At 33.2% G+C, this 21791-nt stretch overlaps 1 protein-coding gene across 3 annotated transcripts in view; it reads right to left on the reverse strand.

The window, feature by feature from the left end:
- Window positions 1–1278, reverse strand: part of LOC149236727 (P-loop NTPase domain-containing protein LPA1 homolog 2-like) — a 206352-nt gene extending 205074 nt beyond the window's left edge. For 2 of the 3 annotated variants that reach the window (XM_089372468.1, XM_089372469.1), the window contains exon 1: window positions 878–1278. The gene's annotated coding sequence lies outside the window, so the exon portion shown is untranslated. Of the gene's footprint in view, window positions 1–341; window positions 441–877 lie in introns of those variants that run through there. The other variant, XM_089372470.1, reaches the window with a different exon arrangement.
- Between the last annotated feature and the right edge of the window lie 20513 nt (window positions 1279–21791).

The following is a 21791-nucleotide window of genomic DNA, read 5'->3' on the forward strand; positions in this document are numbered from 1 at the left end:
AGTGGAATTTTGTATGGACTTGCAGATCTTTGTCCGAGGGCAATCAGGAAACTGACAACCTAGCCTTCAATCTTTAATTTCACTGTATTCTAACTTTTCAAGTTGAGAACATAACAAAACAAATTAAGGAAAAACTATGCAAAACTTTTCGAGAACGGGAGAAGGATATTCTGGATACTTCTCACAGAAAACATCCTTGATGCAAAGATGCCTTTGAAACTAGATGAAAACCCAAAAAAAACACGCAAAATACATATATTTCAACTTAAATTTGACGAGATCTGCACGCTATTAACAATTATCTAAAATCCTGCAATCAGGAAGCCGAAAACCTAACTTACAAACAAGAAATGCATGTTTCGGCACAAAGTTTTCAAAATCAGAGTAGGAATTAATAGCCATTCTCCATATAATCGCCAACGGGCTCTCAATTAACCGCAATGTTTTTTAATGGAAGTGTGGCATTTAAAGGTAAACAAATTATATATATTCACTTAAAAGGCATCAGAAAACTTGAATCACGGCTACAAGGAGCAAGGCACTATCGCTTACGCCGATATAACATCCACGAAAATACCGTTAAATAACGCGAAGTTTACAAGAATTGACGCGAAATTTCGCAGAATGCTATAAAACTTCAAGAAAAGCACATGACAAATTGCCGTACTGCTCTATATCTTCAAAATCATGGATCCTCGACAAAACTTTAGCGATAAAAACTCGATAAACTTTATAATTCCTCGTAAGAAGCTACAACAATGTGGTCCAAAAAAAATCATACAAGCTACGCAAGCAACCGTCTAGAAAACAAAAATGTGGCTACAAAAAGCGCATATATGAAACAAGAAAGTTTCAGGAAAAAGATAAACGAGGGTACCTCAGATATTTGTTGAGAGAGACGCTAGATAGCTAAAATTGGAGAAGAAATCTCGCTCTGAGTCTGTCCGTGGCCCTTCCGGCTCAAATTTGAGTCATCTTACAGCTAATTTTCACAAATTGCGCCCAAACTAGATAAATCTCGCATAATTGCGCTGTCAACTTAGAAGATCCGATTACTTTCTACGCATTTACATTGTAATACATGCATCATTTATTTCCCGCTGTATCTCCTATTCGACTCGGCTAACTCATCTAACTAGCCCTAGTTAACAGAAGCGCGGTTAACCACCTAGAAGCGGCGGGACAAGTGTGGTAACACAGATGGCCGTGAGTGCGACTGAAATAAAATAACTTTTATATCACGCTGAACGACTCAGTTTTCTGGTTCTGGATGCCCAGGTGCCATTGGCAGACGTGGAAAACAAAAATGTCCTTTAAATTTTCATTTTATATATTTAAATTAATTACTGGTAAACTGTCTTGTATTTTTGCATTAATTACTGGTAAACTGTCTTGCGAATTGACGCAAATAGCTATCTATCCATACATTCCTCGAATTGAATGCCTGATAATACGTCCCTGTTTTGACCGTCGCAGTCCCTAAGATGGATAGGGCCGTCAATTGCATATCATGCAGAGTGATGACATGGCCATCGCATTAAATTTTAATTAATAATATCGCAACAAAAGTAAGGAAATTCGTAATTATCCATGTCACCGGTGATCAGTCCAACATGTTACAGCTATAACACGCAATTCAGAATGGGAATCTATTCCTTGAGCGGAGATGAGAGCAAGATACTATATTTAATGAGACTTCAACCACGGTCTCGTGGGTTTCATACAGAGAAATCACACATTCAGTGAAATTTACAGATAAATCAGATAAATCACACATCAGACATCATATTAGTGTATGAGACTCCTTTATTTGTGAGACAAGGGACCCGTCAAGCCAGACACTACATTGGTGTATGAAACTCTCTTGTACCACATTAGTGTATGAGACTCCCTTATTTGCGAGACAAGGGACCCGCCAAGCCAGACACCACATTGGTGTATGAGGGAAGCGCCTAACCAGCCATACATAGGGTATTCAATGCGCCGGGAGATGCACGGGACATAGTCCGCTAACACGCGAATTGCCCTTTCTTATTTAGTGGCGAGTTTCCGAATTCGCGTGTTAACGGGCTATCTTCCGTGCATCTCCCAGCGCATTGAATACCCTATGTATGGCTGGTTAGGCGCTTCCGGTGTATGAGACCCCCTTGTTTGTAAGACAAGGGCCCTGCCAAGCCAGAGACCACATTGGTGTATGAGACCCCTTGTTTGTGGGACAAAGGCCCCGCCAAGCCAAAGACCACATTGGTGTATGAGACCCCTTGTTTGTGGAACAAGGGACCCACATTTGTATATGAGACCCCTTGTTTGTGGGATGAAGGATCCACCCCGGCCCAGTGATCTATAAAGGCATACATACTTTACTCTCTCTAGTTTCGAACATGTGACCTTTTAGGAGGAAACACATGCTCTTAATCATTATGCCCACTCAAGTTGTATACACATGCAATGTTTGCAGAGAAACAACTATCTAGAAAACTTTCCACTAGTGTAACTGGATTCCATCGTTTAACTTGAAAATCGAGGTGACTCTTCATTTTGATATTAAAAAATAAATAAAAAATAACCTTTAAATATAACTTTTGGAGATTTTTAGATTTATTTTCTAATTTAATTTGTCAAATTTAAGAAAAATTACAAATTTGAAAAGTAAACATTTTACACTCAAAATACCCCAAAAAAAATTAAAGAATCCATATATATACCACCAAAAAAACCAAACTAAACCACACTAATCCAGATTTAACTATAAAAAATTTCACCAAACAAACTCCAAAAATATCTCACTCCATTTTATATTTGTTTCAATGTCAACCACGGAAATGTGTAATTATGCCTTATTCACACTGTAATTTAAAAGGTTTGTGGGAGCTTTGAATTGACTTGAATTATTTACTTCCAAGTTAAGCTGTAGACTCCGGTATGCAGGATTTGAACTTAAACCGCCTCGGTTTTTTACAGGGGTTTTGTTGCTTTATGTTCAGAGTCTTTGTTTCAATGTCAATGTGGAATTTTGCCATATTCACACTGTGATTTAAAATGTCTGTGAGCACTGGTAATTTAGAATACTTTTTAGTTTTTTCTTTTATATATTTAAAATTATAAAATAAAATAATGATCTTATCTATTTGAAACGGAAAAAATTTAATTTAATTAAATTTATTAAAAAAATAAAATAAAGTGATTTGAATCTTTTGCATATTCAAAGAATCTCTTAAATTATGATATAATTTAAGATATAATATATTGTTATATTGTTCTTAATTTAAAAATAATAATAATAAAATTGGTAATTTAAAAATTAAAATATTTATTAATATGAAAATTATAAGATAAGATTTAATTTTTATTTATCTAATTTTTACAAGTGTTTAATTCTAAATTATAGGACACTTACTAGTTGAATGTGTGATTGTATTCAAAGAAATCATATTAAAGCAATTTAGATTTATGGATCTATTAAAGGCTAAAAAGGATCAAATCTCTTTTCACTTTAAAAGAGGTTTGTATCTCAGGATATTTGATCCCTTGATCCAGAGTAAAATAGATCTAGGTTGGTTTAATTTCCCCCTCTAAATAGTCTATACTCCACATGAATACTATAAAGTTATTTTTTTTTAAGTTTTTCTTTTATTATTTTTATTTTATTTTGATAAAGTAAAAATGTTTTCAAGATATTTATTTTATTTTATTTTTTATTTTTATGTAATTTGATCAAGTGAAAATGTTTATAGGAGATGACAAGACATTACAACATCTCCGCCATGCTGGGTTGGAGAGTGCCTCAGCAATAATTTGCAAACCCTTACACATAGAAATGGATCAAAACTCACTCATGTCTATTTTAAAAAGTTTCCAAGACTTTGGATTAACGATTTGTAACCAGTAATAAGTGAATCAAAGTCACTCCATACCCATTTCAAAAAGTTCACAAGACTTTGGATTAAAGGTTTTTCACAGTGCTGAATCCATTTATGCATTCAAAAATGTATTTTGAATAACAAAAAATCTTGAAATTGTATTGTCTAATTTTGGTGAATTCCGGTGAGTGACCAAGGGGTTTTTCAGGGTGTTAAATCCATTTATACATTCAACAATGTATTTTGAATAACAACAAATCTTGAAAGTGTATTGTGGGATTTTGGTGAATTCCGGCTAAAATAGACGCCAATAAAAATTGCCTATATATAAATGAATAATGAAGAATTTATTATGGAGGAACTTATTAGAATTGGAATAATCTTAAATCCTTAGGAAATTGGTGGGCCGGAGCCACTTGGCACGAATCTAATTTTTTAAATTTATTAGAAGTAATAGAACATTTTGCTAAATAAAATTATATATAAATGAATGTTATAAATAATAATAAAGAACTTATCATGGAAAAACTTATTAGAATTGAAATAATCTCAAATCCCTAGAAAATTGGTGGGCACGGAGTCACTTAGGAAGAATCTAATTTTTTTAATTTAGTAAAAGTCAATGTAATCAAACAAACATTGTAACACACTAATCTTTAACACACTAATCTTGAATCAAAAATTAACTTAATCTTACACCATGGGTTAAATCTTTTTCACATTTAAAAAAGTCTTTAAATTATACACCATACATGACTATTAAATTTTTTAATGATTAATATGAAAGATTAAAACATTTATTAATATAAAATTTAATGTTTTTTATTATTTAAATTAATATATAAACAAATAAAATAAATATCAAACTTGAATTCTGATCATTCTTAAAATATTTTTGGATTTGTGATTAAAAAACAGAATAAATTAATCTTACAAAATACTAGAAAGGCATGCGTTGTCTTTAGGGAAGAATATATCAATGATCAAATTTGAGTCGGTCGAAGTGGACTTTCAAACCCTGGCCCATTGGAGCTTCACGACAAAGCAGAATGTTTCTGCCTTCGGAGACCCGTCGGAGTTCGTGGGCAAAGAAAATTGACAACGATTAAAGTCAACAGGTGGAATTTTCTTTGATAATGTTTGGTTTGAGGGCGAGGAAAATATTTGATCGACTAGCCACTCACATTGAAAAATCAATTTGGACATGGTCAGGACAATTTAATATTCGAACCTTCGGATAATAAAAAAGGCTTCACTTGGCTTAAGATGTGTGGGAATATTTTATGGACCAACTATCCAAATTGAAAATTAAATTCGATATGGTTGGTATAAAATAATATTTGTATGTGAGTATCATAGTCTCGAGGATTGGACTTGGATGAAGTTTCACTTGGAAGAGTCAAAGAGCATGACATCGCTTCTAGGTTTAAAAAAAAATTATATGACTTTGAGTTTTAAAAATGAATAAGTTGTTTTTAATGAGAGTTTTTTGAAGTTTTTTTTTGGGTTTTTTTGGTTTAATTTTTCTAAAATTCGATAAGAATTATTGAAATCATAAGTTTGATGGGTAACTCTTGCATAATCGAAGTGTTTTAGGGTTTTTTTAGGGTGTTGAATCAATATATAGAGTCAAAAAATCAGTTTAAATAACACAAATCAAAATTTCACCTCAAATTTTTCCACCGGATTACAAGCTTGATGGGTAACTCCTGCACAATCGAAGTGCCCTAGGGGTTTTTCAGGGTTCACCCATATATAGAGTCAAAAAAATTAGTTTAAATAACACAAATCAAAATTTCACCTCAATTTTTTCCACCCGATTTTGACACCAAAAAATCCAAAAAATTACAATAAAGACAACTCCTTTTAAAAATCCTATATATAAATGAGGAAAGGAAGATAGTGAAAATGAGTTAAACTCTAAAAACTTTAATTATGAAATTTATGTTTTTGAAATAGAGTTGGTCATTGGTTTATGAGAACTTAGGGGTGAAGGGTTTGACTTTTGAGTGTTTATGATGTCTAAATTTGATAATGTAAGATTTGACTTTTGAGTGTTTATGATGTATAAATTTAATAATGTAAGATTTGACTTTTGAGTGTTATGATGTATAAGTTTAATAATGTAAAAAAAATATTGGTTTATGAGAATTTATAAATGCATGTTTTGACTTACAAGTATATTTATGATGGATAAATTTATAATGTAAGAAAATAAGTTTTTTTTATGATTAGAGTTTTATTCTGGTTTGAATTTTATGTATGATAGAATTTAATTAAAATTTTGATAAAAAATCAATAGAATTTTCATACATGATTAGAATTTTATGTATGTTGGAATGAGCTCCAAGGGTTTTGCTTAATTTTGAATTAAGGAAGTCTTCAAAAAAATTGATTAAAGTTTCGAATTGACTGAAACTCTAACTTCATGTGTCAATAGATTTTAATATCTATAGAAAAAAATGTTGTAAGGTTAGAAGGCTCCCTTGTGAGTCATTAGTTGCAATGGCTCTAGCTCATAAAGTTCAAGTTTCACTAATCAAGACTCAAGCTTTAAATACTCGAAAACAATGCAAATGAGTTCATCTTCACCTTCTTCTTTTTATCATTTTCATTAATTTTTCCCCAAGTCAAGATGAATTCCTAGATCCTTTGTCTTACAAGTCTTTTGCATGGTCAAGTATGGTGGTTACGTTACTAATAATCGAATATCATTATTAGTGTTTTTAATTTAACTACTTAATAATTTATGGGTCCATATGCTTCAAGTGAACCATTCACTCGTCATCATGGCAAAAGGAAAGATTGAATAATTTACTCGAAATGCATCAATCCATTAATTGTTACATTATTAAACCAAAACCAATCATGATGATGAACTATGAAAAACTCAATTTTAAGAATAAAATATAATCTTATCACAAAATAATAGTTATTGTGAGAACCTCCAAATTCAATTTCAATGTGATTGGATATTCGTCATTGTATACAATTTTGTGAGTTATTAATTAGGTCAATTTTTCTAACTCGCAAAGTTAATGTTTGACTCATCAACTAGTCAAAAGAATTCATTTCACTAGCAAAATGAGTTATACTCACAAGTCCTCTTACTTCTGTTGAAGTGTCCATCTCTACATATTACATGTACACAAAGAAGGGTCAATATCCTCTTGCCTAATAACATGAGCATAATGGGTATTGTGTTATTATCGATGGCCACCAAACCATTGTTATTATGTGTGTGCCTCTCATGTTCGTATCCTATAGGGATACATATGCAAAGACAATGGGTAATAATGACAATGCAGTTATACTCATACCTTGTATGCTCATTTCCAAAGGGGGTGTCAACCAAAAGTCTGGACAAATTGGGTACTAATGGTGTATCATTAACCTACATGCTTCTTGACAAGCATTTTAAAGATTTAAAAAGAGGCGTTGATTGTGATCACCTCTAAACCCTGCTTCAAACTATATACTAAGAGATTTTAGAGAAAATGCCCCTTGAATTGTCACTAACACAAGTCATTCTCAAATTTCCCATTTTGGAGCACTTTTTCTTGTTTTTGTGGCACTATGAGTGATAATTTGGATAGTAAAATGAGATGTTGTGTTTAAAACCCAAAAGCATTCAAGGAAACACAAAAAATTGATACCAAAAAATATCCACAACATTTCTATGGTAGCTAAAGAAATGTCCACGAAATAACCATTGAAACCTAGAAACATCCACATAAATGCCCATATTTGTGACTAGAGATGGAAAAGGTTATCTCCACATTTAACATTGTGTAAAATATAGATTTAAGGTAGCATTAATATACATAATAGAGATTGATGATGATGTGTATCGTCCCTTCGAACTTGAAAGGCATATCAAATAAATATCAGAGTGAATATTCATTATAATGCCATTTCTATATTTGAACATAGAGGAAATGAAAGTATTGATTTCATTATGGTTTTTGTCAGCAAGGAGCTAAAGATCCATGAAATTGGGTAAAGTCATATATTATTAAGGGTAGCATAAGTTAAATGGAAATGAAGTTCATCCTCAAACTCCATTGTATCACAAAGTTTACAAATTCACTTATCCCAAAGTGTTTCCGGGTTAGTCCAATGACCAAATTCACTATAGATGTCAAAAGCATTAGTCCTAATTTTGACCATATTTATTTTGTTCTTTAAGTTCATAATGTTGGAAAAATAAAAAATAAAAATTTGTAAGATTGGTAGGACTACATCTTCATCATGTCCAACCTCTGACCCCGATCAGGGGGGATAGCACAAGATTCGAACCCAATACTTTCAGTTCGGTGAGACTTCATTTCCACGCCCATTGCCAATTGAGCTACTCCAAGCAGACATTGGAAAAATAATTTTGATGAGCAAACTTAGTGTTTATAAAATATTGGTGATATTTTAACTTCCTCTTATTAGTGATTTCAATGTCATGCATGTCTTATCTTTAAACTTCATATGGAAGCAAGATTAAATATTTTCAATATTATTGAATAGACTATTTTATTTTATATTCCAGTGGTATGTAACTTATCTTTACTCAACTTGAAGAATTTATTTTTGGAAACCCGAGCCCAACTAGTTATGGAGGGGTATTTAGAGACCATATAGGAACAATTCATCATATTTTTGTGGGCTCTCTTGGTTACGACTCAAATAATGCCATTGAACTATATGAATTGGAGTAGTGACTAAACATTGCCAATAGAAATGGCTATATCGACATAGTTTTGGAAGGTGACTCTCTTTTCATAAATAGTATGGTAAAAAAACATACTCAATGGAACTCCCCCATCTAAAGTTTCACTTAGCTGGTATTTGGAGAGAGGGATGGAGATAATTTCATATTTGGTAAGGGCAATCCTAATGGCTATACCATCTCATATCATAAGAAAAGCCAATATGATATGCAACCAGCTCATAAAATAGAAGAAAAGATAATCAACGACTTGAGAATTAGCCTCTTCGAGGGGGAACCTCCTTTACATCACATAAATGAGAAATTCTTGGATGATACAAATGACAATACCTCCTTTCTATATATAGGAGTCTAAGGGGTCACAATATAATCAGAGCCTACATAACAATAATAATGTGAGGGCGCAACAATAACAATAGTGGGCTTCTATGGGGCACAATCATAACAATATGGGGACTACATGGGCATAACAATAAAAATAAGGGGGCTACACTAATAATAACATTAAGGGGATACACTAGGATTATAGGAACCTAACATGCCCCTCTCCTTCAAAAAAGTGTTGTCCTCAACACTTGAGTAGTTTTGGATGCTTCTGTATAAAATTCTCATCCTCCCATGTCGAATCTTCAGTGAGTAAGTTCTTCCACTTGATGAGATACTCTGAAATTGATTGATTTTGTAGATGCCTGGTTCTTATTTCCGTGTCTGCTTCAAGTTCCAATATGATTTTTCCTTCCTCGTAAAGTTCTGGAAATATTGTTTGAACTAGGATCTTGTCACCTATAACCTTTTTTAATCACGAAACATGGAAAACTGGGTGCACTCAGGAAGATGCATGAAGCTCCAATTTGTATGCCATAGTATCAATAATTTACAACACCTTATAAGGACCATATTACTTTGGTGATAATTTATTATCCTTCTTAGCTTGCTTAAGGGACATTTGTTTGTATGGTTGTAGCTGGAAAAATACTTAGGCACCTACATCAAAACTTCCTTCATTGCGATGTTGATCTACCTGTTGTTTCATTTGATTATGACAAAGTGAGGTTTTCCTTTACGAGTTGGAGAACTTGTTGTTGATGCTCGATGTGATCTTCCACTGCTTGAACCTTAGAATTTTATCTTAAAGATGATGTGATGGGCGATGGATGATATCCATAAAGTGCCATAAATGGGGTCATTTTTACTGCAGTATGGAAGGAAGTGTTATACCACCATTCAGGCAAAGGTAACCACTTGACCCATTGTGTTTGTTTATCATATACAAAACAACGAAGATATCCTTCCAAACATTTGTTCACTATATCTGTTTTCCCATCAAATTGAGGATGATAAGATGAGCTATGAGCTAATTTAGTACCCAGAGAAGAAGATAATTTCATGCAAAAATTTCTAGTGAAAATGGGATCTTTGTCGCTTACAATAATCTTTTGGTTTCCATGTAGCTTTTGAATTGTTTCCATAAATGCGATTAAGTTAAATTTTCTTTTTATATATTTAAATTAATTACTGGTAAACTGTCTTGTATATTTACATTAATTACTGGTAAACTGTCTTGTGAATCGACGCAAATAGCTATCTATCCATACATTCCTCGAATTGAATGCCTGATAATACGTCCCTGTTTTGACCGTCGCAGTCCCAAAGATGGATAGGGCCGTCAATTGCATATCATGCAGAGTGATGACATGGCCATCGCATTAAATTTTAATTAATAATATCGCAACAAAAGTAAGGAAATTCGTAATTATCCATGTCACCGATGATCAGTCCAACACGTTACAGCTATAACACGCAATTCAGAATGGGAATCTATTCCGTGAGCGGAGATGATAGCAAGATACTATATTCAATGAGACTTGAACCAGGGTCTCGTGGGTTTCATATAGATAAATTACACACTCAGCGAAATTTACAGATAAATCACACATCAGACATCACATTAGTGTATGAGACTCTTTTATTTGTGAGACAAGGGATCTCTCAAGCCAGACACTACATTGGTGTATGAGACCCTCTTGTACCACATTAGTGTATGAGACTCCCTTATTTGTGAGACAAGGGACCCGCCAAACCAGACACCACATTGGTGTATGAGGCCCCCTTGTTTGTAAGATAAGGGCCCTGCCAAGCCAGACACCACATTGGTGTATGAGAGACACCACATTGGTGTATGAGATCCCTTGTTTGTGGGACAAGGGCCCCACCAAGCCAAAGACCACATTGGTGTATGAGACCCCTTGTTTGTGGAACAAGGGACCCACATTTTTGTATGAGACCCCTTGTTTGTGGGACAAAGGATCCACCGTGGCCCAGTGATTTCACTGCTAAATCTATAAAGGCATACATACTTTACTCTCTCTAGTTTTGAACATGTGACCTTTTAGGAAGAAACACATGCTCTTAATCATTATGCCCACTCAAGTTGTATACACATGCAATGTTTGCAGGCAAACAACTATTTAGAAAACTTTCCACTAGTCTAACTGGATTCGACCGTTTAACTTGAAAATCGAGGTGCCTCTTCATTTTGATATTAAAAACTAATTAAAAAATAGTCTTTAAATATGATTTTTTTGAGATTTTTGGATTTATTTTCTGATTTAATTTGTCAAATTTAACAAAAATTACAAATTTGAAAAGTGAACCTTTTACACTCAAAATACTCTAAAAAAAAATTTAAGAAATCTATATATTATGCCAAAAAAACCAAACTAAACAACACAAATCAAAATTTAACTATAAAAAAATTCAAAAAAAACTCCAAAAATATCTCACTCCATAAATATCTCACTCCATTTTATATTTGTTTCAATGTCAACCACCGAAATGTGTAATTATGCCTTATTCACACTGTAATTTAAAAGGTTTGTGGGAGCTTTGAATTGACTTGAATTATTTACTTCCAAGTTAAGCTGTAGACTCCGGTATGCAGGATTTGAACTTAAACCGCCTCGGTTTTTTACAGGGGTTTTGTTGGTTTATGTTCAGAGTCTTTGTTTCAATGTCAATGTGGAACTTTGCCATATTCACACTGTGATTTAAAATGTCTGTGAGCACTTTGAATTCAATTATTTAATTGCCTAATATAATTTTATTTTAAATTAGATTGGTAATTTAGAATACTTTTTAGTTTTTTCTTTTATATTTTCAATTTGACTGGTAATTTAGAATACTTTTTAGTTTTTTCTTTTATATATTTAAAATTATAAAATAAAATAATGATCTTATCTATTTGAAACAGAAAAAATAAACTTTAATTAAATTTATTAAAAAAATAAAATAAAGTGATTTGAATCTTTTGCATATTCAAAGAATCTCTTAAATTATGATATAATTTAAGATATAATATATTGTTATATTGTTCTTAATTTAAAAATAATAATAATAATAAAATTGGTAATTTAAAAATTAAAATATTTATTAATATGAAAATTATAAGATAAGATTTAATTTTTATTTATCTAATTTTTACAAGTGTTTAACTCTAAATTATAGGACACTTACTAGTTGAATGTGCCATTGTATTCAAAGAAATCATATTAAAGCAATTTAGATTTATGGATCTACCAAAGGCTAAAAAGGATCAAATCTCTTTTCACTTTAAAAGAGGTTTGTATCTCAGGATATTTGATCCCTTGATCCAGAGTAAAATAGATCTAGGTTGGTTTAATTTCCCCCTCTAAATAGCCTATATTCCACATGAATACCATAAAGTTATTTTTTTTTTAAGTTTTTCTTTTATTATTTTTATTTTATTTTGATAAAGTAAAAATGTTTTCAAGATATTTATTTTATTTTATTTTTTATTTTTATGTAATTTGATCAAGTGAAAATGTTTATAGGAGATGACGAGACATTACAACATCTCCGCCATGCTGGGTTGGAGAGTGCCTCAGCAATAATTTGCAAACTCTTACACATAGAAATGGATCAAAACTCACTCATGTCTATTTTAAAAAGTTTCCAAGACTTTGGATTAACGATTTGTAACGAGTAATAAGTGAATCAAAGTCACCCTATACCCATTTCAAAAAGTTCACAAGACTTTGGATTAAAAGTTTTTCACGGTGTTGAATCCATTTATGCATTCAAAAATGTATTTTGAATAACAAAAAATCTTGAAATTGTATTGTCTAATTTTGGTGAATTTTGGTGAGTGACCAAGGGGTTTTTTAGGGTGTTAAATCCATTTATACATTCAACAATGTATTTTGAATAACAGCAAATCTTGAAAGTGTATTGTGGGATTTTGGTGAATTCCGGTTAAAATGGCTATTTTGAGACTACGCCAATAAAAACTGCTTATATATAAATGAATGTTATAGATAATAATGAAAAACTTATTATGGAGGAACTTATTAGAATTGGAATAATCTTAAATCCTTAGGAAATTGGTGGGCATGAGCCACTTGGCACGAATCTAATTTTTTAAATTTATTAGAGCTAAATAAAATTTGCATATATATAAATGAATGTTATAAATAATAACAAAGAACTTATCATGGAAAAACTTATTAGAATTGAAATAATCTCAAATCCCTAGAAAATTGATGGGCAGGGAGTCACTTAGCAAGAATCTAATTTTTTTAATTTAGTAAAAGTCAATGTAACCAAACAAACATTGTAACACACTAATCTTGAATCAAAAATTAACTTAATTTTACACCATGGGTTAAATCTTTTTCACATTTAAAAAAATCTCTTAAATTATCCACAATACATGACTATTAAATTTTTTAATGATTAATATGAAAAATAAAAATATTTATTAATATAAAATTTAATATTTTTTATTATTTAAATTAATATAAAAATAAATAAAATAAATATCAAACTTGAATTCTGATCATTCTTAAAATATTTTTGGATTTGTGATTAAAAAACAGAATAAATTAATCTTACACGATACTAGAAAGGCATGCGTTGTCTTTAGGGAAGAATATATCAATGATCAAATTTGAGTCGGTCGAAGTGGACTTTCAAACCCTGGCCCATTGGAGCTTCACGACAAAGCAGAATGTTTCTGCCTTCGGAGACCCGTCGGAGTTCGTGGGCAAAGAAAATTGACAACGATTAAGGTCAACAGGTGGAATTTTCTTTGATAATGTTTGGTTTGAGGGCGAGGAAAATATTTGATCGACTACCCACTCATTGAAAAATCAATTTGGACATGGTCAGGACAATTTAATATTCGAACCTTCGGATCATAAAAAAGGCTTCACTTGGCGTAAGATGTGTGGGAATATTTTATGGACCACTTACCCAAATTGAAAATTAAATTCGATATAAAATAATATTTGTATGTGAGTATCATAGTCTCGAGGATTGGACTTGGATGAAGTTTCACTTGGAAGAGTAAAAGAGCATTACATCACTTCTAGGTTCAAAAAAAATGATATAACTTAGAGTTTTAAAAATGGGTTGTTTTTAATGAGAGTTTTTTGAAGTGTTTTTATGGGTTTTTCTAGTTTAATTTTTCTAAAATTCGGTAAAAAATTATTGAAATCACAAGTTTGATAGGTAACTCCTGCATAATCGAAGTGTTTTAGGGTTTTTTTAGGGTGTTGAATTCATATATAGAGTCAAAAAATCAGTTTAAATAACACAAATCAAAATTTCACCTCAAATTTTTCGACCGGATTACAAGCTTGATGGGTAACTCCTGCATAATCGAAGTGCCCTAAGGGTTTTTCAGGGTTTACCCATATATAGAGTCAAAAAAATCAGTTTAAATAACACAAATCAAAATTTCACCTCAATTTTTTAGGCCGGATTTTGACACCAGAAAATCCAAAAAATTACAATAAAGACAACTCCTTTTAAAAATCCTATATATAAATGAGGAAAGGAAGATAATGAAAATGAGTTAAACTTTAAAAACTTTAATTATGAAATTTATGTTTTTTAAATAGAGTTGGTCATTGGTTTATGAGAACTTAGGGGTGAAGGGTTTGACTTTTGAGTGTTTATGATGTCTAAATTTAATAATGTAAGATTTGACTTTTGAGTGTTTATGATGTATAAATTTAATAATGTAAGATTTGACTTTTGAGTGTTATGATGTATAAGTTTAATAATGTAAAAAAAATATTGGTTTATGAGAATTTATAAATGCATGTTTTGACTTACAAGTATATTTATGATGGATAAATTTATAATGTAAGAAAATAAGTTTTTTTAATGATTAGAGTTTTATTCTGGCTTGAATTTAATTAAAATTTTGATAAAAAATCAATAGAATTTTCATACATGATTAGAATTTTATGTATGGTGGAATGATGCTCCAAGGGTTTTGCTCAATTTTGAATTAAGGAAGTCTTCAAAAAAGTTGATTAAAGTTTCGGAATTGACTGAAACTCTAACTTCATGTGTCAATAGATTTGAATATCTATAGAAAAAAATGTTGCAAGGTTAGAAGGCTCCCTTGTGAGCCATTAGTTATAATGGCTCTAGCTCATAAAGTTCAAGTTTCACTAATCAAGACTCAAGCTTTAAATACTCTAAAACAATGCAAATGAGTTCATCTTCACCTTCTTCTTTTTATCATTTTCATTAATTTTTCCCCAAGTCAAGATGAATTGCTAGATCTTTTGTCTTACAAGTCTTTTGCATGGTAAGTATGGTGGTTACGTTACTAACAATCAAATATTATTATTAGTGTTTTTAATTTAACTACTTAATAATTTATGGGTCCATATGTTTCAAGTTAACCATTCACTCGTCATCATGGCAAAAGGAAAGAGTGAATAATTTACTCGAAATGCATCAATCCATTAATTGTTACATTATTAAACCAAAACCAATCATGATGATGAACTATGAAAAAATCAATTTTAAGAATAAAATATAATCTTATCACAAACTACTAGTTATTGTGAGAACCTCCAAATTCAATTTCAATGTGATTGGATAGTCATCATTGTATACAATTTTGTGAGCTATTAATTAGGTCAATTTTTCTAACTTGCAAAGTTAATGTTTGACTCATCAACTAGTCAAAAGAATTCATTTCACTAGCAAAATGAGTTATACTCACAAGTCCTCTTACTTATGTTGAAGTGTCCATCTCTACATATTACATGTACACAAAGAAGGGTCAATATCCTCTTGCCTAATAACATGAGCATAATGGGTATTGTGTTATTATCAATGGCCACCAAACCATTTCTATTATGTGTGTGCCTCTCATGTTCATATCCTATAGGGATACATATGCAAAGACAATGGGTAATAATGACAATGCAGTTATACTCATACCTTGTATGCTCATTTCCAAAGGGGGTGTCAACCAAAAGTTTGGACAAATTGGGTACTAATGGTGTATCATTAACCTACATGCTTCTTGACAAGCATTTTAAAGATTTAAAAAGAGGCGTTGATTGTGATCACCTCTAAACCCTGCTTCAAACTGTATACTAAGAGATTTTAGAGAAAATGCCCCTTGAATTGCCACTAACACAAGTCATTCTCAAATTTCTCATTTTGGAGCACTTTTTCTTGTTTTTGTGGCACTATGAGTGATAATTTGGATAGTAAAATGAAATGTTGTGTTTAAAACCCAAAAGCATTCAAGGAAACACAAAAAATTGATACCAAAAAATATCCACAACATTTCTATGGTAACTAAAGAAATATCCACGAAATAACCATTGAAACCTAGAAACATCCACATAAATGCCCATATTTGTGACAAGAAATGGAAAAGGTTATCTCCACATTTAACATTGTGTAAAATATAGATTTAAGGTAGCATTAATATACATAATAGAGATTGATGATGATGTGTATCGTCCCTTCGAACTAGAAAGGCATATCAAATAAATATCAGAGTGAATATTCTTTATAATGCCATTTCTATATTTGAACACAGAGGAAATGAAAGTATTGATGTCATTGTGGTTTTTGTGAGCAAAGAGCTAAAGATCCATGAAATTGGGTAAAGTCATATCTTATTAAGGGTAGCATAATTTAAATGGAAATGAAGTTCATCCTCAAACTCCATTGTATCACAAAGTTTACAAATTCACTTATCCCAAAGTGTTTCCGGGTTAGTCCAATGACCAAATTCACTATAGATGTCAAAAGCATTAGTCCTAATTTTGACAATATTTATTTTGTTCTTTAAGTTCATAATGTTGGAAAAATAAAAAATAAAAAAATTTGTAAGATTGGTAGGACTACATCTTCATCATGTCCAACCTTTGACCCCAATCAGGGGGGATAGCACAAGATTCGAACCCAAGACTTTCGGTTCGGTGAGACTTCATTTCCACAGTCATTGCCAATTGAGCTACTCCAAGCAGATGTTGGAAAAATAATTTTGATGAGCAAACTTAGGGTTTATAAAATATTTGTCATATTTTAACTTCCTCTTATTAGTGATTTCAATGTCATGTATGTCTTATCTTTAAAATTCATATGGAAGCAAGATTAAATATTTTCAATATTATTGAATAGACTATTTTATTTTATATTCCAATGGTATGTAACTTATCTTTACTCAACTTGAAGAATTTATTTTTGGAAACCCGAGCCCAACTAGTTATGGAGGGGTATTTAGAGACCATATAGGAACAATTCATCATATTTTTGTGGGCTCTTTTGGTTATGACTCAAATAATGCCATTGAACTATATGAATTGGAGTAGTGACTAAACATTGCCAATAGAAATGGCTATATCGACATAGTTTTGGAAGGTGACTCTCTTTTCATAAATGGTATGGTTAAAAAACATACTCAATGGAACTCCCCCATCTAAAGTTTCACTTAGTTGGTATTTGGAGAGAGGGATGGAGATAATTTCATATTTGGTAAGGGCAATTCTAATGGCTATACCATCTCATATCATAAGAAAAGCCAATATGATATGCAACCAGCTCATAAAATAGAAGAAAAGATAGATCAACGACTTGAGAATTAGCCTCTTCGAGGGGGAAACCTCCTTTACATCACATAAATGAACAATTCTTGGATGATACAAATGACAAGACCTCCTTTCTATATATAGGAGTCTAAGGGGTCACAATATAATCAGAGCCTACATAACAATAATAATGTGAGGGCGCAACAATAACATAGTGGGCTTCTATGGGGCACCATCATAACAATATGGGGACTACATGGGCATAACAATAAAAATAAGGGGGCTACACTAATAATAACATTAAGGGGATACACTAGTATTATAGGAACCTAACATGCCCCTCTCCTTCAAAAAAGTGTTGTCCTCAACACTTGAGTAGTTTTGGATGCTTCTGTATAAAATTCTCATCCTCCCATGTCAAATCTTCAATGGGTAAGTTCTTCCACTTGATGAGATACTCTGAAATTGATCGATTTTGTAGATGCCCGGTTCTTATTTCCGTGTCTGCTTCAAGTTCCAATATGATTTTTCCTTCCTCATAAAGTTCTGGCAATATTGTTTGAACTAGGATCTTGTCACCTATAACCTTTTTTAAGCACGAAACATGGAAAGCTGGGTGCACTTAGGAAGATGCATGAAGCTCCAATTTGTATGCCATAGTATCAATAATTTGCAACACCTTATAAGGACCATATTACTTTGGTGATAATTTATTATCCTTCTTAGCTTACTTAAGGGACATTTGTTTGTATGGTTGTAGCTGGAAAAATACTCAGGCACCTACATCAAAACTTCCTTCATTGTGATGTTGATCTGCCTGTTGTTTCATTTGATTATGCCAAAGTGAGGTTTTCCTTTAAGAGTTGGAGAACTTGTTGTTGATGCTCGATGTGATCTTCCACTGCTTGAACCTTAGAATTTTATCTTAAAGATGATGTGATGGGCGATGGATGATATCCATAAAGTGCCATAAATGGGGTCATTTTTACTGCAGTATGGAAGGAAGTGTTATACCACCATTCAGGCAAAGGTAACCACTTGACCCATTGTGTTTGTTTATCATATACAAAACAACGAAGATATCCTTCCAAACATTTGTTCACTATATGAGTTTTCCCATCAAATTGAGGATGATAAGATGAGCCATGAGCTAATTGAGTACCCAGAGAAGAAAATAATTTCATGCAAAAATTTCCAGTGAAAATGGGATCTTTGTCGCTTAGAATAATCTTTTGGTTTCCATGTAGCTTTTGAATTGTTTCCATAAATGAAATAACAATTCTATTGGCTTTAAATGGATGAGATGATGCACGAAAGTGTGCATACTTGGTAAGTATATTAATTACCACCATGATGAGACTCTTTCCTTTACTCGGATAAACCTGTGATAAAATCCATTGATACCTCCTCCCAACACTGATTTGGAATGGCTAAAGGTTGTAACAAACCTGGAGACTTAATTGTCTCAACTTTATTTTGTTGTCAAGCCAAACATTCCACCACAAACTTTTGAATATCAGATTTAAGGCCATCCCAAAAAATTCCTTCTTGACCCTGTGGTAAGTTTTTAAAAATCCTAGGTACCCTCCTAAGGGAGAGGTGTGCAATTCTAAAAGAATATCTTGTTTGAGTTGGGAATTATTACAAAGATATAAGTGATATTTGTACCACAATGAATCATTTTTCCAGGTAAATGTATCAAATGTACTGTTGAGAATGCAACAAGATGATGGAGCTTAGTGGAAAGGAGTCGCCTTCACTAAGTGGGCCTGCAGGCAAATTATGGCGCAAAGTCTATTTTTAGACATATGGATCATGGTATATGAGTTGCAGGATGTTGTTTATGGATGATTGGTCATGTTGGGAAAAATAGATGGACTTCTATTTCTGGTTCACAGCAGGAGTGATCAAAGTCTATTTTTAGATTGCCAGGTTAAAAATAGAAAAGTCAAATATTATTGTCTCATAATAATATTTAGACTATAAACATTATATTATCCTCTTCGATCACTTCAGTTTAAGCTACAGATGTGGCACATGCAGCTGTCGGAAGGAAATACGCTTTTCTTGTGAGTCAGTTGAGCTATTGCATGCATGACATCAGTTAGAACTCATGCATGTGAGTTCTGTGGAGTTGGATGTGGAGTTGATGGAGTTGTGTTCAGTTTGACTTGATTAAACTGGTTGTAATTAGTCAAAGTGCAAATATACTAGTGATGAGTGATGTGAATTAATTGATTAAATTAATTCACTAATTATTAACTCATAATGCAATTGAAGAATACATCAGTTAACTCAGTGCATGTACAATTCAGTGGAGACAGGTGTTTGAGGTTGAGATTGCTATCAGTTGTGACTATAGTTGTGCATGAGATCTTGCACAATCAATGGATTGAGTATGCCCATGAGGATTACTCAGTATATGCCTAGTGAAATAGCCTGTTCTCACGTGATTTCCAGGGTGAGTGATTTTCACTTGGTATTGTGTGCAATAGAGGCAGGCAAAGCAGCGGAGGAGATTTGAACCTGTGACTTGTTCGGATCTGAGCTAGTTTTGTGTGTAACAGGTGGAGATAGTACTGAGTACTTGTGAGGAGTATTGTACTATGTATTGTTACATGTTCTCAATCATTAATATACAGATAGTGTGGGGTTTTCAGCTGTATGCTTTCCCCAGGTTACATACTGTGTTAATGTGTGCATGCGATTGATGTTTCATTATTTTTAATGCTGCTAAATTGATGATCAACGTAGAGGAGGTTATGTATTATGCATGTATTCCGCAATAGTGTATAATCGAGATAATCTCTGTGAATAAGTGTCATATTATTCAAAACTTCTACATGGTATCGGAGCTGTTGATCATCAGATCTACTATTCTGGAAGTGTTTACATTCTATTTCTTCAGGCAGAGTCTGTAATCGGGCCAGGTAGCCTCTGGATTCATCCTTCCTTTGGAAGGTGAGATATCTGGTAAAAGCCCATACAGTCAATCTCTGTACGAGAAATACTTTGTTCTCATGAATCCTAGATCGGAGGCGGCTGAGTTTGGAGCTGGTGGAATTCGAATTTGCAGCAGTGTTTTCTTGGTATCAACGTGGCAATGTCTTTCAACGGATTGCGATTGGAGTATGCTCTTGAGGGCAGATCGAACTATATTGCATGGAAGGACATGATGGAGGCAGTGTTGGATGATAATGGGCTGAAGGATTTCATAGAGGATGATGTCCCAAAGCCTATTGATGCTGCGTAGGTTGATGCTTGGAAAAAGAAGACAACAAAGTGTCGAAGGATTTTGTTGGAGGGCGTGAAGGATCACATTATGTCCAGCCTGCATGGAAAGGCTTCTCCATACTTGATGTGGAAAGCGTTGACAGATCTATTCCAAAGCAAGAGCGATTAGAGGAAGCTGGCGCTCAAGGATAAACTCAGAAACATAAAATGTGAGAAGGGAGACAGTATGCCCAAGTATCTCACGAAGTTCACTCAGTGCAGAGATGAGCTGAGAAGTGTGGGGGTGACTGTCGATGATGAGGACTTGGTGAGCTTGGCTCTCCTTGGTCTTCCGAAGAGTTGGCATTCCTATTAGGACTCTGTCAATGGTCGGGAGAAATTGCCAGGATGGGAGAGACTTTGGTCAGATCTTGTGCAGGAGGAGATCAGGCGGAATACCAGGGACGGATCTTCATCAAAGGGACCTGATGAAGAAAATTGCACTTTGGCTGCCAAAGCAAAGAAGGGGAAGAACAAGAAAGCTTCTCAGTCTGGTGCGAAAGGCAAGAAGCAGGACATGTCCAAGGTGAAGTGCTTTCACTGTCACCAGCACGGACACTATGCCACTAATTGTCCGCAGAAGAAGAAGAACAAGCAAGCTGCTGGATCTGCAGCAGGAGAGGCTCTAGCCTCGCAGTTTGAGCTTGATTTTTCATTGATCGCATGCTTGGTTTCAAGTGTGATGGGATCAGTGTGGTTCTTGGACAGTGGTGCGTCTTTTCACATGACAGGAGATCGAGATTTGTTTTCTGATCTAGAGGAGAAAGATCTTGGAGTGCACATCAAGATGGGCAATGATGGTAGATACAGTGCGACCGTTATCGGTACCATTTCCTTTGAGAAGGAGTCTGGTAAACCCTTCATATTGAAGGAAGTGATGCATGTTCCAAGATTGAAGAAGAATCTTATCTCTGTGGCGATGTTAGAAGATAAGGGATATGATGTTGTTTTCAGCGAGGGAAAGGCTTTCCTACGCAGCAAGACAACTGGAGAAACCTGGAAGATAGGGGTTCGAGTGAGGAACCCTTATCAGTTACATGTAGATGGATGCGCAGCAATGGCATG

This window comes from Pinus tabuliformis, chromosome 8, assembly GCF_031772625.1.
Source record: "Pinus tabuliformis cultivar Carrire ecotype Pingquan chromosome 8, CPIR1, whole genome shotgun sequence".
NCBI classification, from domain to species: Eukaryota; Viridiplantae; Streptophyta; class Pinopsida; order Pinales; family Pinaceae; genus Pinus; species Pinus tabuliformis.